At 48.9% G+C, this 6334-nt stretch overlaps 1 pseudogene; it reads left to right on the top strand.

The window, feature by feature from the left end:
* The first annotated feature begins 214 nt into the window (after window positions 1-214).
* LOC106005632 lies at window positions 215-3141 on the top strand (annotated as a pseudogene).
* Window positions 3142-6334: the final 3193 nt, after the last annotated feature.

The following is a 6334-nucleotide window of genomic DNA, read 5'->3' on the forward strand; positions in this document are numbered from 1 at the left end:
TGCCTTAACTAAGCTCAGGGTCCAAGTCCCTACTCTGCTTAGTCGGGTATACTTGGAACTAAGCTTAAGCTTGCTGAATAAACCCTTGTGTGATTGCATTGGTGCTTGGCTCCTTGGTCCTACTGGCTGCAACCATGGATGATCCACATGAGAAACAAAGACGTCTCAAGAAGTTGGCTTCAGGAGCAGGTAAGGAGGATGGCCCCCACCAAGAATGCCCAAACTGAATATAGACCAGTGTGCTTTTTGCAAGGAAAAAGGCCACTGGGTGAAGGATTGCCCTAATAAAAACCAGTGTGCCTATTGCAGGGGAAAAGGCCACTGGGTAAAGGAGTGCCCCAACAAAAAAACCAAAGGCCCCCACTACTATCTTGGAGGTTGAAGATTTAGATGATTAGGGGGGTTGGGTTCGGCACCCCTCCCTGAGCTCAGGGTAACCCTTAAAGTGGAGGGGCAACCAATTAAATTCCTAGTAGACACCAGGGCACAACACTCTGTCTTACTACAAGCTCAAGGGAAGTTGGCAAATAAGACCTCATGGGTGCAGGGGGCTACGGGCACTAAACAATATTCATGGACTACCCGAAGAACAGTGGATCTTGACGTGGGCCAGGTATCCCACTCTTTCGTGGTCATTCCTGAGGGCCCATACCCCTTGTTAGGCCGAGACCTACTCACCAAGATGGGAGCCCAAATTAGTTTCCACCCTAAAGGGGCAGAGGTGCTGGATAAAGAGGCTCTTGTCTTGAATCTTGAGGATGAATATCGTCTTCATCAAACACCCCCAGCACCAATGATCGACATTGACCACTGGTTGCAGGAGTTTCCCCAAGCATGGACAGAAACTGGGGGAATGGGACTGGTCCAACATCGGCTAACTATATACATTGAACTAAAGCCAGAAGCAGATCCGGTCAGGGTATGCCAATACCCCATGCCTCTGACAGCTCAGAAGGGGATTACCCCCACACATCCGATGGCTGCTAGACTCAGGCATACTGCGGCCTTGTCAGTCAGCATGGAACACTTCCCTGCAGCCGGTGTGAAAGCCACACTCTAATGATTATAGACCAGTCTAGGACTTAAGGGAAGTTAACTGACAGGTGATGGACATGCACCCTACAGTCCCAAACCCCTACACTCTCCTCTCCACCTTGCCTCCAGACAAACCTTGGTATACAGTGGTAGACCTAAAAGATGCCTTTTTCAGTTTGCCCTTGGCCCCAAAGGGCCAAGATCTCTTCACTTTTGAATGGACAGACCCGGAGAAGAGCATCAATGGTCAACTCACCTGGACTCGACTGCTGCAAGGATTCAAGAATTCACCCACCATCTTTGACGAGGCACTGCACGAATACTTAGGTGAGTTCCATGCCAAGCACCCTAATCTGACTCTATTACATGTAGATGATATTCTATTGGCAGTAGAAGACCAGGAAACATGCCTACAAGGCACCAAGGATCTGCTCCAAGTGATAGCAACTCTGGGATACCAGACTTCCGCTAAAAAGGCCCAGATCTGCAGAATGGAGGTGAGCTACCTGGGGTACAAATTAAGAGATAGACAGAGATGGCTAACAGATGCATGGAAGGAGACCATTATGAGAATCCCACAGCCTCGAAACGACTGCCAGGTACGTGAATTCCTAGAGTCAGCGGGGTTCTGCTGATTGTGGATCCCTGGTTTTGCTGAAATGGCTAGGCCCCTTTACTAGGCCACGAAACAAAAACAGGACTTGGTATGGACTGAGGCCATGAACAAAGCCTTTAATGATCTTAAACAAGCCTTACTGTGAGCCCCGGCACTCGGGATGCCTGATCTGACTAAGCCCTTCCACCTTTATGTGGATGAAAAGAAAGGGGTGGCAAAGGGAGTCCTAATTCAATACATGGGCCCCTGGAAGAGACCAGTGGCCTACCTCTCAAAGAAATTAGATGCTGTGGCCGCTGGATGGCCTCCATGCTTGAAAATTACTGCTGCAGCGGCCACCATGGTCAAGGATGCAGATAAGCTGGCTGTGGGGCAGGAACTATACATCACAACCCCACAGGCTATTGCAGGGGTACTCAAACAACCCTCGGACAGATGGATCAACAATGCCCACTTGACCCATTACCAGGGCTTGCTTTTAAACCCTACCAGAATTTTGTTCCAGGCACCAACAGCCCTAAACACAGTGACACTGGGAATTCCCCCTACATGATTGTCAAGAAATCCTGGCTCAGGAGCACGGAGTCAGAGCCGATCTCCAGGACCGACCACTGCCGAACTCAGATGACACCTGGTATACAGACGGCAGCAGCTTTATCCGGGAAGGAGTCAGGTGTGCAGGGGCAGCTGTGACCACAGAGACAGAGACCGTCTGGGCGGAACCGCTAGCGGCTAGGGCACCTGCCCAACATGCAGAAATGATTGCGCTGACCAAGGCACTAACCATGGGAGCAGGTAAGCGGATAAACATCTATACGGATAGCAGGTATGCCTTTGCCACAGCCCACATCCACGGAGCCATTTATAGAAAAAGAGGGCTCTTAACAGCAGAAGGAAAGACTATTAAAAACAAGGTAGAAATCCTTTAGCTCCTAAGGGCCCTCTGGCTGCCTAAGGCACTGGCCATTATCCATTGTCCGGGACACCAAAAAGCAGACATGCCAGTGGCCAGGGGAAACTGACTGGCCGACTTAAAGGCAAAAGAGGCAGCCCTCTCGGTAGACCACGTCTTAGTGACCACACTGCCAGATCCGGGAGCACCGAGCTTGCCAGACAACCCCAACTACGCTGACTCAGACTTACAATGGATCAGGCGTCTGCCTAGGACACAATGCTTACATGGCTGGTGGAGAGCTGAAGATTGCAGCACAATCCTACCAGAGGAACTGGGATGGCGAGTCCTATCCAAAATGCATAAAAGTACCCGCATAGGAACAAAGAAAATGGAAGACTTGGTGTCACATGCAAAGATTGCCATCAAAGACTCCCGATTAAAGATCGAACAGATTGTGGCAAGCTGCCACACATGTCAGTTAACTAATGCCACTGCCCATGAATCTAACCCCGGACACCCGGCTCCTGAGGGACCGCTCAGGAGCCTACTAGGAAGTAGACTTCACAGAGGTAAAACCCGGAAAATACGGATATAGGTATTTGCTAGTGTTTGTAGATACTTTTTCAGGATGGACAGAGGCATTTCCCACCAAACATGAAAAACACAGACCGTAACCAAGAAACATCTTACCGAGACATCTTACCGAGGTATGGTTTTCCTGTTAAGCTTGGATCAGATAACGGACCAGGATTCATAACACAGGGAGTGGCACTGATACTTGGGGCAGATTGGAAATTACATTGTGCATATAGGCCCCAAAGCTCAGGACAGGTAGAGAGGAGACCTTAACTAAATTAGCCCTAGAGACTGGCAGGGATTGGGTGACTCTCCTCCCCTTTGCCCTCTGCAGGGTACAAAATTCCCCATATAAGATGGGACTTACCCCCTACAAGATCATGTTCAGTATTTCTCCACCTATTATTCCTAATTTAAAACCTGAGTTACTTGCTGAGTTTGATGATCACCAACTCCTTTTCTCCCTCCAAATGTTACAATGAACCCATGAACAGTTGTGGCCTAAGCTGAGGGTCTTCTACTCAGGGGGCCACCACCGGACCCCCATCGATATCAGCTGGGTGACTGGGTGTACCTTCGGAGATACCAACACCAGACACTCCAACCACGCTGGAAGGAATCCTACATCATGATCCTGACCACTCCCACTGCTCTCAAGGTCGATGGGATTACTCCCTGGGTCCACTACACCCACGTCTGGCCAGCTGACCCACACGCTGTTCTCAAGGACATCGTCCCAGAATGGAAAAGTCAGCCAGACAAGGACAACCCCCTAAAGCTAAGACTGCACTGTTCTCACTTACCCCACTAATGTTGCTTACTTTTATCAAAGACAGAGTCAGTACAGTTCAGCTCATGGTACTCAGTCAGCAATACCAACCACCAGACCTTGTTGCTAAGACCAGCCTGGACCCATGATTGGGTCCTTCCTTAGGTTCCTCTGAGAGGGGAAAACGTGGAGGCTGAGAAATTAAGGCCATCCCACCTCAAGTTTAGCTTTAGCGTAAGTATAGCCATCTTAGCTCCAGCAACCATCTCAGACCCCTGTGCCCATGGGTTGAACTTTCCCCTTCTTTGCTTTAGTAAGCCTCACCCTGCTTTAGTAACAGGAACCCATAAATACCCCTGCCTTAACTAAGCTTGGGGTCCAAGTCCCTACTTGGCTTTGTTGGGTATACTTGAGCCCAAGCTTAAGCTTGTTAGATAAACCCTCATGTGATTGCATTGGTGTTGGCTCCTTGATAGTCTCTTGGAGGCAAAAACTCGTGTATAACAATGGGTACTCTGGCGCACCACCAGATCTCCCGTTCTGGACCAAAAGGTTCATTTTGGTCCAGGTGGCAGGCATTCTGGCTGCTGGGGGCTGAGGCTTCAGGAACTGCCCACTGCTAAAGGGAGATGCCTGGATCCCAGGTTACTTCCCCTTAGGCTTTCATTGCAAGGGCTATTTCAACTTCTCCTTCTGCCCAAGTCTTTTTTCTTTACTCTTTCACTGGGGCTGGCCCCAGGCTCACTCCTCAATAAACAGATCTGTTTGCTGTAAGGGCCTATTCAGCCAGAGCGATTTCATCTCACTTAAACAGTGATTTTGTTGTTTATGCAGTAAAACTTAAACTGACCTGCCCCCCCCCCCACACCCAGGGAAACTTAGTTAAGAGCAAGTCCAGGAAACCAGTAAAATATGGTCGACCAGTCCCTGATAACAGAGCCCAAATACAGGGCGGGTCAGGTGGGTGGAGATAACAGAGCCCGAATGCAGGGATGAGTCATCAGGTGGAGGTATCTAATCAGTGGAGCGAGAATACTGTCTCCCTGGCTACCAAGGAGTGTGGGCCCACCTTTTGGGCACCTTTTGGGCACCAGTTCTGACCAAGGTGATAGGCTAGTTCAAATAGCTACTATGGGGTGAATTGTGTAATTCAATTGGCCACCCGTGTGTGACCTAGCATGACTGTGCAGCTTTCTCTGTGTGTTGCAATCTCATTGGCCACCAGTGTGTGGCCAGGCTCAACCACATGGCCTTTGCTCTATAAAAGTTGGTCTGTGAGGCAGGGAGCCGTCACCCTCTTCTGGAAGAAGCAGCCCTGAACGATCGGTTTGATTCTCAATGCTTGGCGCGAAATAAAGCTTTGCTTGACCTTCGCTTTGTATCAGTCTCGCTCCTTTGATCATTTGCAAATCTCCATTTCAAGGTTAATTTCCTAGGGAACCCTCCACCCCCTTCCTTCCCCACTCTCCTCTTTTCCTTCCTCTCCCCTCCCCTCAAGAAAAACCAACTCACATCTTCAGGTTCAAAGTTGCAAAATGTAACTCTCGCACATAGGTATCAATGAATAAACTAGAGGAAGAAATGGCAATCATCTTCAATTACTTTAAATAAGACTAAAATGGGACACTGGGGTGGCTCAGTCAGTTAAGTAGCCAATTTTTTTTTTAATTTTTTTTTTAATTTTTTTTCAGCGTAACAGTATTCATTGTTTTTGCACCACACCCAGTGCTCTATGCAATATGTGCCCTCCTTAATACCCATCACCTGGCTCCCCCAAACTCCCACCCCCCACCCCTTCAAAACCCTCAGATTGTTTTTCAGGGTCCATAGTCTCTCATGATTCACCTCCCCTTCCAATTTCCCTCAACTCCCTTCTCCTTTCCATCTCCCCATGTCTTCCATGCTATTTGTTATGCTCCACAAATAAGTGAAACCATACGATAATTGACTCTCTCTGCTTGACTTATTTCACTCAGCATAATCTCTTCCAGTCCCGTCCATGTTGCTACAAAAGTTGGGTATTCGTCCTTTCTGATGGACGAATTGTGTATATGGACTACATCTTCCTTATCCATTCGTCCGTTGAAGGGCATCTTGGTTCTTTCAAGCAGCCAATTCTTGATTGAGGCTCAAGTCAAGATTTCAGGGTCCTGGGCTAAGCCCCACGTGATCAGCTCTGCACTCAGCGGGGAGACTGCCTTGTCCCTCTCCTTCTGCTCCTCCACCCCGCATGCTCTCTCTCTCTCTCTCTCAAATAAATAAATAAAATCATTGAAAAAATAAGAAAGGAGTACCTGGATGACTCAGAGGGTTAAGCCTATGCCTTCAGCTCAGGTCATGATCTCAGGGTCTTGGGATCGAGCCCCACATGGAGTTCTCTGCTCAGCAGGAAGCCTGCTCCCCACCCTCTCTCTGCCTTCCTCTCTGCTTACTTGTGACCTCT

The sequence above is a fragment of the Mustela putorius genome, unplaced genomic scaffold (assembly GCF_011764305.1).
Source record: "Mustela putorius furo isolate JIRA1106 unplaced genomic scaffold, ASM1176430v1.1 tig00000129_pilon_pilon_pilon, whole genome shotgun sequence".
NCBI lineage: Eukaryota > Metazoa > Chordata > Mammalia > Carnivora > Mustelidae > Mustela > Mustela putorius.